The sequence below is a fragment of the Neophocaena asiaeorientalis genome, unplaced genomic scaffold (genome assembly GCF_003031525.2).
Source record: "Neophocaena asiaeorientalis asiaeorientalis breed wild unplaced genomic scaffold, Neophocaena_asiaeorientalis_V1.1 scaffold26, whole genome shotgun sequence".
NCBI lineage: Eukaryota > Metazoa > Chordata > Mammalia > Artiodactyla > Phocoenidae > Neophocaena > Neophocaena asiaeorientalis.
The window spans coordinates 10,978,231-10,992,578 of record NW_020173108.1 but is presented as its reverse complement, the minus strand read 5'-3'; positions in this window follow the sequence as shown (position 1 = coordinate 10,992,578).

Here is a 14,348-nt window from a genome sequence, read left to right as displayed (position 1 = left end):
AATATTGTAAAGATAGACCATTTACTGTGCCTAGAGATACTTTCTTTCGCTTGAGGAAAAATGTATTTCAGTGTTTAAGTGGTGTTGTTGAAATTCCAAAATAGCATGTCTGAATTAAACTGAAAATTTTGCAACCATGTACTAGCAACTTAAAATGGTTCTTGTACTGATAGTGATTTATATAAAATATATAATATTAAGGGAGAAAGAGAATGAGGTAAAACAGGGCAAGAAAGAGAAAAAGATATTAGTTCCATATAATTTTCTGAGTAAAATAATTTGAAAGGAGGACTCTTTGTTCTTTTGTTTGCTTCGAAATTTTCATAACAGACCATAATATTTTCCTTACATCTATCAAAGTGAATATATGTAGGTCAATACTAATGTGAGGAATATTCTTTTTCATGTTAAAAGTTAAGGTGACTAGCAGATGAGGCAAAGAAAAAAAATACTTGAGTAATATTGGACGTGTTATCTCTTTATCCAAGCTTGATAAATATAGTACACCTAAAACTATTTGCAATGTATAGATTTGGAAAAGGCTTTGAGTAGACTGCACTATGATGAACCACACTGATCCAGTACAAAACAATGTTGGCAGATACAGAGCAGCTGAGTGGTGCTCCCGACGTTGACTGTCTTCGTTTTGAAAAGGGCTGCATGAAGGGAACTACAGACTGACAAATGATGAAAATATTTTAAGTTTCCTCTTCCTGGTAAAACTTGAGTGCTTCACTCAGAACCTCAAAACCTGGATCATTAGATAAGTACCTACAGAGTTGAGAAACAAAGCCATATAACTTAGATGTATTTTAAGGAAAGTGTCAGAAAGGTTAATCCAGTTCTACACTAAAGCATTCCCTCAGGTCTCCAAAGTAAAGTTTAAAATACATAATCTAGTCTCCTGTGTCTCTTAATCCCTTGCACCTATGATTAGTTCCTGTTTATGTTAGCAAATAAAAAAGATGTAATGTAGGTCAAAGGTTCTCTGAGCTTATTTCCCTTTAAAAAAAAATCAGTATCCCGAAGAAACTCAGCTCAGATTTTGTAAGACCTGACCATCTCTCAATAGTTGATGGTGATGATGATATAATAATAATAATAAAAATTAGGAATGTAGATTAGGTTCCCTGGTTGCAGCAACAGGGTTAGTCACAAGCTCAAATAAAAGTTAGCAGGTTAGGGCTTCCCTGGTGGTGCAGTGGTTGAGAGTCCGCCTGCTGATGCAGAGGACACGGGTTCGTGCCCCGGTGCTGGAAGATCCCACATGCCACAGAGCGGCTGGGCCCGTGAGCCATGGCCGCTGAGCCTGCGCATCCGGAGCCTGTGCTCCGCAACGGGAGAGGCAGTGAGAGGCCTGCATACCGCAAAAAAAAAAAAAAAAAAAAAAAAAGTGTTATCAGGTTACAAGGGTTGAACAAATTAAGCTTTCTTTGAGATTTGGATCAGCATCTGAGCCTGTTAACTAGCCTGCTTAATTGAATATTAAGAACTATCACTCACGTGTGAGGAAAACAGTGATGATTATGTAATGGCTTTCTATTGAGATTATTCTTGTCTAGCATATGGACTATTTCACATCACACTTCACAAGTTTTGATACTTCTGACATCTTAATCTAAAGTAGATACTGTTTAAAATCCTGTGATCACTAAAATACTCTAAAATATGAGCTATTTAAATATGTATTTCCTGGCAATTAATGCCTACCAGTGACAGTGACCAAATGTTTCATTACAGGATGGTTAATGAAGAGAAGCCATAACTAGAGAGGAACATATGGGAATTAACCTGGACTTTTTTTCTCTTGTAACCTTTCACGTTGCCGTAGAATAAACAGATTTAACACAGTAGTTCTTTAATCTTGTCTAAAAGCATAATGATGGGAAATTTCCTACATAACGTATGAGATCCTGAATATGGCTATTAATCAAATTCAACATCCAATTTACCAATTGCACAAGAGGTTGTCAAATTTACAGAGAAAGGGTCAAATTAGATTACATAGTATGTGTAAATTATTTTCCCACCTGACTATATGATTTTTTAAACTCAGTGTTTTTGAAACCTAACAGAAAACAGGACATTGGATCACAAAGGGTAGAGGAAATATAAAGTCTCTGAGTTAATGCTATGTCTGTTTTAATTAAGTACTTAATAAAAATTTTTCAAGCAGGTTACAAACAACATGCACATACGGTAGGATTACAGCTATGGAGACCAAAAAATTAACCTTGGGGAAAAAACAAGAATAGAACAAAATGTACTAAATTATTAACTGTGTGTTTGTAATGAGACTGTCAATGATTTTTGTTTCTCTTAGTTCTTTTCTTTTGCTTTATTTTCATCTTAATAAATAGAAATTATTTTAAAGAAAATAAGTATTTTAATTAAGACATTTCTTCTTACATAAGAAATCATTTCAGTTTTTACTGATGCTTTTCAAGAAATTTGAGAACCACCTTAAACTGATGTTTGTTTTAGTGATTGTTTCTACAGAAAAAAATGCAAGTGTTTAACAAGTATAGTTTAGAAGGGAAGACAATTCCTCATACACAGTGCCTTAATTTAGGAATTTGAAGGTTCAAATCACAAATTAAATGGCTTCCAGAAACACATTTAATATACACAAGATTAATTCTGTTTTCATTTTGCTTCTCCAAGTATGTTGTCTTTTCCGTGGTAAATGTTGACCTCTTTTCAGTAAACAGTGCATTTGGCAAGAACTGAAACATTTTCTCGGCTATGCAAGTGATTAATGATTCCATGCTCAAGAGCATCTTGAGCATCCATGATTTTCACTGGATCCTTGGTTAAAAAAGTATATATATAAATATATATTATTTATATATATTATTTATATTTATGTATATTATAAAAGGAAGAGCAAGAGCCAGCTAAGATCACATGGCATAGAGATAGAGAATGCATTTAAATATAATTATTTCATCATCCTGAATCAATTCTGCTTCCTCCACTCCCCCCGGTTCATGGAAAATAGAATATTGTTTTAATATATTATGACGCATGGAACTTAAGTAGCTAAAAAATAAGGATAGTCCTCATTTGATGTAAATAATGCTCATACACATACCCATAGAAGCAATCATTTTTTGTGACACCAACACACTCTGAAAAGATACAGAAACGTATAAAAATCATAACAGTAGTGGTTATCATTTATTGAGTGATTGTGAAATATCATCCAGGCACAGGGCTGAGTGCTTATAAATACAGTTTGTTGAGTCTTTTCTACACCTCTAACACTAAGAGTTGCTGTGCCCACTTGACAGGTGAAGAAACAGAAACTCCAGAACAGTAAATAACTTACCAAGTTTCACAGCTCGTGCGAGGTGGCACAGGGATTTGAAATGCATCCTGCTTGATTTCAGTACGCAGGGAATTCCACTGTACTGTGGTACCTTCTGCATAATGCTTGAAGGACCCTGGATTGGGTGGTGGGTCTGAGTCAGAGCCTTCAAACACTCCCATCATCATAACTAAGATACTCATTTGTTCTACAGTCTAGCAAAGCTGAAGAGATAAATCTTCCCCTACTAGAATAAAACAATGCTCATCAGTGAGGAAAGGTTGAATAAAATGGGAATATACCATACAGGTTGGCTTAGAGGGATTTCCTCAAGCAATTTTTGTTGTTGTTGTTGTTTTTTGTTTGTTTGTTTTTTGGCTGCGCCGCATGGCACATGGGATCCTAGTTCCCCTCCCAAGCGATTTTTAAGGGGAAAAAGTAAATTTCTTCCCTCAGCTTCAAACCCAGGAAAAGGGAGTTATGAGAACAATTGGCCTGACCCTTCTTTCTTTCTGTGTTGAGAACAGCTTTTAGGAAATAGCTTAAGCAGCTATTATTTAGTTATTTCTCCCTCTTTAATATTTAAAACAAAATGACCTTTGAAGAAAAAAATAGACCAACATTAGTTTGGAAAAACATGTTTTCAAAACACAAATATTTCTTACAGATAAACATACTTGTTTCTTTTTTTAACTGGTTAGTTAATAGGTAGAAAATTGGTTTCGTTCATTGATTGGTGTTTGGTTTGTCAGTAGATTGGAGATTTTTATTACCCTTGAAAGCCAGGAAGGAGTTCTCCCTAAGCATTTGATTTTCAGAATGGATATACTTTTAATTTTCCTTGGTAAGTTAAAAAAATCCAAATAATGTAAACAATGTAAAAAGGTCAAACAACACATAAAAGTGAAAACAAGTAAAATGTATACTGCAATCGTGCCACTCTGATAACCATCATTAACATTCTGGTGATTCAGCTTTCTTGTATGACTGTACATGATAGTTGGGTGGGTGGGTAGGTAGGTAGATAGATGGAAAGAAAGAATTTTACATAAATAGAATCATACACATAGAGGTTTTGTTTTGAACTTGTTTATCTTTTGCATATTTTTCTCAATATGTAATCATTTGTAGTGATATGTGGGGATTTTGCAACTGTTGGTTTCACAAAAATTGTCAGGTATTTCTTTACGTCATTGCTTTTTCTCTTTAAAAATGTCTTGAGGAAACCTAAGTGAGTTGGTTTAAATATAATTTATTCTTTTTAATAGCAGAATGATAGGTCATAGTTTAGAAACACAATCTTTTATTTCTAAATAATATTCATTTGGGGTGTTTCTGTTTTTCACAAATAGCTTTAGAAGGATCATCCATGGACCTCTCTGTTTTAGATATATAAGGGGCTTACTTTAATGAGACAGATTTTCAGAAATGAATACAAAGTAAAAAATATGCATATATGTTAATTATGCTAGATATTACCAGATAGCTTTTATAAAACCCTGTGAGAAGTTCCATTAAACATGGAAATGTTAAATGACAAAGCAGTATATACTGCTTTGCCGTAATGGGAAATAAAGGATATTAAAAAGCATCTCTTTCATTTCTTGTTTAATCATATACTCGCTGAACATGTAGATGCCAGGTTCAAAACCAGTTTATCACTTCACTTAGGATCATCAGAAATAAAAACAAAACTTGCTAGATTCAAGAATTTTCCACATAGTTTTAACTACTTTCAGATATATCCTCCAGGAGAGAATTTACAAATAATTTCTTTCATGTAGGATGATTGGTTGGTTGATGTGTTGGCTGGTGGTTTTCAGTCTACTCTACTCCTCCTCCAAATCACATAATCACTGTCACCATGTCCCTATTATTGATAGGAGTATACTATATTCTTCAGGTATGTAGGGCAGAAATAAGGTTAAGAAACAATGCTGCAGGCATTTTTGTACCTAACCCAACTCATTGCAATTTATTGTCTGATTTAAAGAGCTACATTTCTGTCCCAGAAATCTGATGGCTTGCTTTTCCTGTCTGCATTCATATACCATTATTTTAGAAATATTTTTCAAAATTTAACCAGGCTTTCTGAAATAAACTAATATTAAAACAATATGATAAATGCGGCCCAAGCAAAAATGTATCATTTAAAATATACATAGTAGATTTTATAAGGTATGTTAAATGGAAGTTAGATAGCAGCAAGCACAGAATTCAATAAAGAAACTTTGTAGAATCAACATAACTTACATATTGCTCTTTGATCATATCATATAAAGCTATTCTGGATTTTATTTTTAACTGACACAGAGGAGAGATGCTTTATTAATTGAGGAAAGAAATCTTTGAATAGGAATAGCATTGACTTTTAAATTATTGGCCTTATCTTGCTCTTTTATGTATGCTCAGAATGGTGACAGCGTTTTCAACAATGTTCCAAAAGCCATTTAGCTTACAAAGTGGAATTATTGTGATACGGTACACTTAATGCATTTCTTCTTCATAGCGTCTTATTTCATAAAAATCAATTGGATTTTATGCCTTGCATAGAAGGCCCTTCTTCCACAGTGAAGTCAGAGTTATTATGAGTAAGCTGGCCAGATATCATCAAATGCACTAGAACCTTTCTATAGTATTTACTGTTGTACAGAATGCAGTGTAAGGCACTCCACCATACTACAATAAGTAGCAGTTTCTCTAGCACAGCTATTGTAGGAACTCTTTATAGGAAGCTATTATACAAAGGTAGACAAGGAAGTCTTGTAGTCTTTCCAGAGAATAGATGTACTAAGTAACAAAAAAATTGCCCTAATACAAGTTTACACATACAGTGTAGTGTCTGGCCCATGGTAGGCATTCAAAAGATATTTGTTGAATAAATGAATGAAGACAGTTTTCTAACATATGCAGTGATGACACAAGGGTAAGACACCAACAGACGCAGGCAAAGGATACAAGTTCTACTAAGTAGGTAAGGAAATAATACTGGGTTTTTATACAGACAATCAGAGCTGGGAGACCAGGAGCATATTTCAAATATGGGACAAACTTCCATGCCCTTTGGGAGCCCAGCTGCCAATGTGATTTCAGATTAAAATTCCATCTGGTTCTTCTGAAAAGCTTGTTTCCTTTCATTCTTAAGGGGCTTAATAACCTCCTGACTCCTTTCAGCTCTTATAGAGACCCAGTCTATGCGCCTGCTTGCTCACGAAATGAGAAGTGACTAATAACAACCACAGTGCATTCCTGACCGTTTCCTGAATAAAAGAATCCAAGTAAATGTTGTTTTTTCTTTGTTTTTCAGTTTTATTTTTAGCACAATTTTTAAAGGTTACTTTCCATTTACCGTTATTACAGACATTGGCTGTATCCCCCATGTTGTACAATACATCCTTGAGCCAATCTTATGCCCAACAGTTTGTGCCTTCTGCTCCCCCACCCGTTCTTCCCCTCCCACCCCTGTCTTCCTTACCCCCTGGTAACCACTAGTGTATTCTCTATGTCTGTGATTCTGCTTTTTTGTTGTATTCACTAGTTTATTGTATTTTTGAGAAATGTTCTTCAATTTACCATCTCCCGTTTTTAATGGGTCTGGATTTCAAGCATTCTTGAGGTCTATTCCTATAGTATGAGTTCCAAAGATGGAGTTTTAGCAAAGCCCCAGGACATGCTAATTTTCTTTAAATATCCATAGGAGTAAATATAATATTTTAAAGGTACTTCTGCCAACACTAGGAGCAAAAATAAGTAACAAAATATACGTGACACAGAACCTATAAGATGAAATTTAAATGCTCATAACATATTTTATCCTCGTTTATGGCACTCATAACATAGACATCTTTCCCAACTTTCTTTGTTTTTACTAATTTTCTTAAAAATTCCATATACATACATAAATGTGGTTTCACATTAACACAAATGGAATTATACATGTTATGACTTTTTTATTACAGCATTTTTCTTCTTTTTTCCCCACACTTATTTCCTCCTTGCTTTCCTTCCCTATAAGGTATAGAATATGAACTACTGCATATGTATACTTTCATACTGTTTTCATATCATATAATCATATATGAATATACATGTACATATACATATATATAAACCTATGTATGAGGTTGGTCATGGTTTCTTTCAAAAATGGGATATGATATATATACTTTTCTCCATCTTGCTTTTTCCTCTGAAAAGCACCTCATGAGATCATTTCAAATCAACCCATGTGGTTCTATGTCATGCTATGGCATGGCTGCATAAGAGACCCGGGTCTTGATGTACGATCATTTGTTCCCACATGACTTAGTATGTTTCCGTGTTTTGTTGTGAAGATGAATTCAAAGATAAGTTCATTTCCTTCTGGATACATCCATACACATTTTTTTTTCCCCCAATGGTATAGATTCTCAGGAGTGGGCTTGTTACAACTAGATAGATAGATAGATCATGGATGGACAGAAATAGATTTGAGTAGTGTTTCTAGACTGCTGTCCAAAATGGTAAAACATTCCACATTTCTGTCCATAATTCTTTACTCATATCACTGCACCAAAGGTAGTTACTGGTCTTTTATTTTTCTTGAATATAAGCCCAATCCCATTATCAAATTTCCGTGAATACTAATGAGTTTACAGCTTTTTCTTATAATTGCAAGCCGTTTGGTTTGGTCCCCTATAAACTGCTATTTCATATTCCTTCCCTCTTGGGGTTTACAAATACAATTTTGTAGTAAATTTTCAAGAGTTGCCTAAATGCAGTAATTGTGCAATTGAAGTATGCTTGATTTACACTATTGTGTTAGCTTCACGTGTACAGCATAGTGATTTTTTTCTGATTATATTCCATTATAGGTTATTACAAGATATTGAATATAATTCCCTGTGCTATACAGTAAATCCTTGTTGCTTATCTATTTTGTGTATTGTAGTTTTTATCTGTCAACCCCATATTCCTAATTTGTCCCTTCCTCACTTCTTTCCCGTTTGGTAACCATAAGTTTGTTCTCTATGTCTGTGAATCTGTTTCTGTTTTGTATGTAGATTCATTTGTATTATTTTTAGATTCCATGTATAAATGACATCATATAGTATTTGTCTTTCCTATACCTCCAGCTTCTTTCTTTTTTCTTATATTTCACTAAGTATAATATTCTCTAGGTCCATTGATGTTGCTGCAAATGGCAATATTTCATTCTTTTTTATGGCTAAGTAATACTCCATTGTGTATATATACCACATTTTCTTAATCCATTTGTCTGTTGATGAACACTTGGGTTCTCTCCACGTCTTGGGTATTGTAAATATAGCTGCTGAGAACATTGGAGTGCATGTGTCTTCAAATAAGAGTTTACATTTTTTCCAGGTATTTACCCAGGAGTAGGATTGCCAGATCATATGGTAGCTCTATTTTTAGTTTTTTGAGGAACCTTCATACAGTTTTCCATAGTGGCTGTATCAATTTACATTCCTACCAACAGTGCAAGAGGGTTCCCTTTTCTCCACACCCTCTCCAGCATTTATTGTTTATAGATTTTTTGGTGATAGCCATTCTGACCAGTGTGAGGTGATACCTCATTGTAGTTTTGATTTGTATTTCTCTAATAATTAGTGATGCTGAGCATCTTTTCATGTGCCTGTTGAACATCTGGATGTCTCCTTTGGAGAAATGTCTGTTTAGGTCTGCCAAATTTCTGATTGGGTTATTTGTTTTTTTCAATGTTGAGTTGTATGAGCTGTTTGTATATTTTGGACATTAACCCCTTGTCAGTCACAACCTTTGCAAATATTTTCTCCCATTCTTTAGGTTGTCCTTTCATTTTGTTGATGGTTTCCTTTGCTGTGCAAAAGCTTTTGTGTCTGATTGGTCACATTTGTTTATATTTGCTTTCGTTTATTTTGTCTTGGGAAACAGATGTAAAAAATATTGCTACAATTCATGTCAGAGAATGTTTTGCCTATATTCTCTTCTAGGGGTTTTATGGTGTCATGGTTTATATTTAGGTCTTTAAACCACTTTGAGTTAAGTTTTCTACGTGGCATGAGGGAGTGTTCTAACGTCACTGATTTACAGGTAGCTATCCAGCTTTCCCAACACCAATTGTTGAAGAGACTATCTTTTCTCCATTGTATATTCTTGCCATCTTTGTTGTAGATTAATTGATGGTAGGTGTGTCAGTTAATCTCTGGGTTCTCTGTTCTGTTCCTTTGATTTCTGGGGGTTTTTTTGGTGCCAACACCATGCTGGTTTTTTTGTTTGTTTTTTGCGGTACGTGGGCCTCTCACTGTTGTGGCCTCTCCCGTTGTGGAGCACAGGCTCCGGGTGCACAGGCTCAGTGGCCATGGCTCACAGGCCCAGCCGCTCCGCGGCATGTGCGATCTTCCCAGACTGGGGCATGAACCCATGTCCCCTGCATCAGCAGGTGGACTCTCAACCACTTTGCCACCAGGGAAGCCCCACCATGCTGGGTTTTTTTGTTTGTTTTTGCTTTTGTTTTTTGCGGTATGCGGGCCTCTCACTGTTATGGCCTCTCCCGTTGCAGAGCACAGGCTCTGGACACGCAGGCTCCGGATGCGCAGGCTAACCGGCCATGGCTTACGGGCCCAGCCGCTCCGCGGTATGTGGGATCTTCCCGGACCGGGGCATGAACCTGTGTCCCCTGCATCGGCAGGTGGACTCTCAACCACTGTGCCACTAGGGAAGCCCAACCATGCTGTTTTGATTACTGTAGGTTTATAGTGTAGTCTGGAGTCTGAATGGATTATGCGTCCAGCTTTTTTCTTTTTCCTCAGGATTACTTTGGCAGTTCTAGGCCTTTTGTGGTTCCATATAAAATTTAAGATTATTTGTTCTAGTTCTTTGAAAGATGTCATGGATATTTTGATAGGGGTTACATTAAATCTGTAGATTGCTTTGGGTAGTATGGACATTTTAACCAAATTCTTCCAATCCAAGAACATGGGATGTTTTTCTTTTAATCATATTCAGTTTCCTTTATCAATGTTATATAGTTTTCAGCATATAAGTCTTTCAACTCCTTGGTTGAGTTTCTTTCTAGGTTGTTTTTTGTTGTTGTTGCTGGGTTTTTTGATGCTATTTAAAACAAGATTGCTGTTTTACTCTTTCTAATATTTCATATTAGTGTAAAGAAATGCAACAGATTTCTGTTTATTCAACTTGTATCCTTGTTCTTTATGGAATTCATTTATTAGCTTTGATAGTTTTTGTATGGAGATTTTAGGATTCTCTATATATATATATAGAGAGAGTATCATGTCATCTGCAAATAGTGACAGTTTTACCTCTTCCCTTCCCATTCAGATACCTTTTATTTCTTTTTTCTTTCTCTGATTGCTGTTCTAGGACTACCAACACTATTTTGAATAGAAGTGGTAAGAGTGGGAATTGTTGTCTCATTCCTGAATTTAGTGGGAACAGTTTCAGCTTTTCATCATGGTGTATTAAGTTGGCTGTGGGTTTGTTGTAAATGGCTTTTATTGTGTTGAGATATGTTCCCTCTATATCCACTTAAGTAAGATTTAAAAAAAATCTTTATTGGAGTATAATTGCTTTACATTGTTGTGTTAGTTTCTGCTGTATGTGAAAGTGAATCAGCTATACGTATACATATATCCCCATATCCCCTCCCTCTTGCATCTCCCTCCCAGCCTACCTATCCCACCGCTCTAGGTGGTCACAAAGCACTGAGCTGATCTCCCTGTGATATGCAGCTGCTTCCCACTAGCTATCTATTTTACATTTGGTAGTGCATGTATGTCCATGCCACTCTCTCACTTCATCCCAGCTTACCCTTCCCACTCCCTGTGTCCTCAAGTCCATTCTGTACATCTGCATCGTTATTCCGGTCCTGCTCCTAGGTTCTTCCGAAACTTTTTATTTTTTTAAAATTTCATATATATGTGTTAGCATATGGTATTTGTTTTTCTCTTTCTGACTTACTTCACTCTGTATGACACACTCTAGGTCCATCCACCTCACTACAAATAACTCAGTTTTGTTTCTTTTTATGGCTGAGTAATATTCCATGGTATATATGTGCCACATCTTCTTTATCCATTTATCTGTTGATGGACATTTAGGGTGCTTCCATGTCCTGGCTATTGTAAATACAGCTGCAGTGAACATTGTGGTACATGACTCTTTTTGAATTATGGATTTCTCAGGGTATGTACCCAGTAGTGGGATTGCTGGGTCGTATGGTAGTTCTCTTTTTAGTTTTTTAAGGAATCTCCATACTGTTCTCCATAGTGGCTGTATCAATTTACATTCCCACCAACAGTGTAAGAGGGTTCCCTTTTCTCCACACCTGCTCCAGCATTTGTTGCTTGTAGATTTTTTGATGATGGCCATTCTGACCAGTGTGAGGTGATACTTCATTGTAATTTTGATTTGCATTTCTCTAATGATTAGTGATGTTGAGCATCCTTTCATGTGTTTGTTGGCAATCTGTATATCTTCTTGGGAGAAATGTCTATTTAGATCTTCTGCACATTTTTGGATGGGATTGTTTGCTTTTTTGATATTGAGCTGCATGAGCTGCTTGTATATTTTGGAGATTAATCCTTTTTCAATTGCTTCGTTTGCAAATATTTTCTCCCATTCTGAGGGCTGTTTTTTTGTCTTGTTTATGGTTTCCTTTGCTGTGTGAAAGCCTTTACATTTTGTTAGGTCCCATTTGTTTAATTTTGTTTTTATTTCCATTTCTCTAGGAGGTGAGTCAAAAAGGATCTTGTTGTGATTTATGTTATAGGGTGTTCTGCCTATGCTTTCCTCTAAGAGATTTATAGTGTCTGGCCTTACATTTAAGTCTTTAATCCATTTTGGGTTTATTTTGGTATATGGTGTTAGGAAGTGTTCTAATTTCAATCTTTTACATGTAGCTATCCAGTTTTTGCAGCACCACTTATTGAAGAGGCTGTCTTTTTTTCCATTGTATATTCTTGCCTCCTTTATTAAAGATAAGGTGACCACATGTGCGTGGGTTTATCTCTGGGCTTTCTATGCTGTTCCATTGATCTATCTTTTTGTTTTTGTGCCAGTACCATACTCTTTTGATTACTGTACCTTTGTAGTATAGTCTGAAGTCAGGGAGCCTGATTCCTCCAACTCCATTTTTCTCTCTCAAGGTTGCTTTGGCTGTTCAGGGTCTTTTGTGTTTCCATAAATTGTGCAGTTTTTTGTTCTGTTTCTGTGAAAAATGCAATTGGTAGTTTGATAGGGATTGCATTGAATCTGTAGATTGCTTTGGTTAATATAGTCATTTCACAATGTTGATGGTGAGAGTTTTTATCATGAATGGATATTGAATTTTGTCAGTTATTTTTTTCTGTGTCTATTGAGGTGATCATTTAGTTTTTGTCTTTCCGTTTGTTAATGTGGTGTATCACATTGATTGATTTGCCTATGTTGAGCCATCCTTGGACCCTGGAATGAATCCAGCTTGATCATGGTATATGATCCTTTTTATGTATTGTTGGATTTGGTTTGCTAATGTTTTGTGGAGGAATTTTGCATCTATATGCATCATAGATATTGGCCTGTGATCTTTTTTTTTGTAGTATCTTCACTTTGGTATCAGGGTGATGTTGGCTTCATCGAAAGAATTTGGGAGTGTTTTCTCCTATTCATCTTTTGGAATAGTTTGAGAAGGATGGGTATAAGTGTTTCTTGTATGTTTGGTAGAATTCTTCAACGAAGCCATCCAGTCCTGCACTTTTTTTTGCAGGGAGATTTTTCATTACAGATTCTATTTCACTTCTAGTGATCAGTCTGTTCAAATTATTTGTTTCTTCTTTACTCAGTTTTGGCAGGTTGTATGTCTAGAAACTTGTCCATTTCTTCTTGGTTGTCCAATCTGTTGGCATATAACCGTTCTAGTTTTCTCTTAGGATTTTTTTGTATTTCTGTGGTATCAGTTATTTCTCCTCTTTCACTTTTGATTTTGTTTATTTGGGCCCTCTTTCTTTTCTACTTGGTTATCCTGGCTAGAGCTTTGTGGATTTTGTTTATCTTTTATAAAATCCAGCCCTTGGTTTTATTGATCTTTCCTTTTTTTTCTTTTAATCTCTGTTTTATTTCTTCTCTAATCTTTATAATTTCCTTCCTTCTGCTGGCTTTGTGTTTTGTTTGTTCTTTTAATAATTTTTTTATGTGGTAGGTTTGGTTGTTTATTTGAGATTTTTCTCGTTTCTTGAGGAAGGCGTGTATCGCTATGAGCTTTCCTCTTAGAACTGCTTTTGCTGCACCCCATAAATTTTGTATGATTGTATTTTCATTTTAGTTTGTCTTGAGGTATTTTCTGATTTCTTCTTTGATTTTATTGTTGACCCATTGATGTTTTAGTAGCATGTTGTTTAGTCTCCATATGTTTGTTCTTTTCCCATTTTTCTGTTTGTGATTAATTTCTAGTTTCATACCATTGTGGTCAAAACAGATGCTTGAAATAATTTCTGTCCTCTTAAATTTGTTGAGGTACGTTTGGTGACCTAGTATTTGGTCTGTCCTAGAAAATGTTCCTTGTGTGCTTGAAAATAATTTGTTTTCTGGGTTTTTTGGATGTAGTATTCTGTACCTATCAAATAGGTCCAAATGGTTTATTGTGTCATTTAGAACCTCTGTTGCTTTATTGATTTTCTGTTTGATCCATCCATTGATGTCAGTGGGAGGTTAAATTCTCCTACTATTATAGTGTTATTGTCAGTTTCTCCCTTTATGTCTCTTAGTATTTGTTTCATATATCTAGGTGCTCCTATACTGAGTGTGTATATGTTAAGGAGTGTAATATCCTCATCTTGTATTCATCCCTTCATCATTATATAATGCCTTCTTTTGTCTTTCTTTATGGCTTTTGTTTTAGAGTCTATTTTATCTTATATAAGTATTGCTACCCCCACTTTCTTGTAGTTTCCATTTGCATGAAGTATCTTCTTCCATCCCTCACTTTCAGCCTAAGTGTGTCTTTTGCCCTGATGTGAATCTCTTGTAGGCAGCATATTGTACATTCTTGTTTTTGTCAATC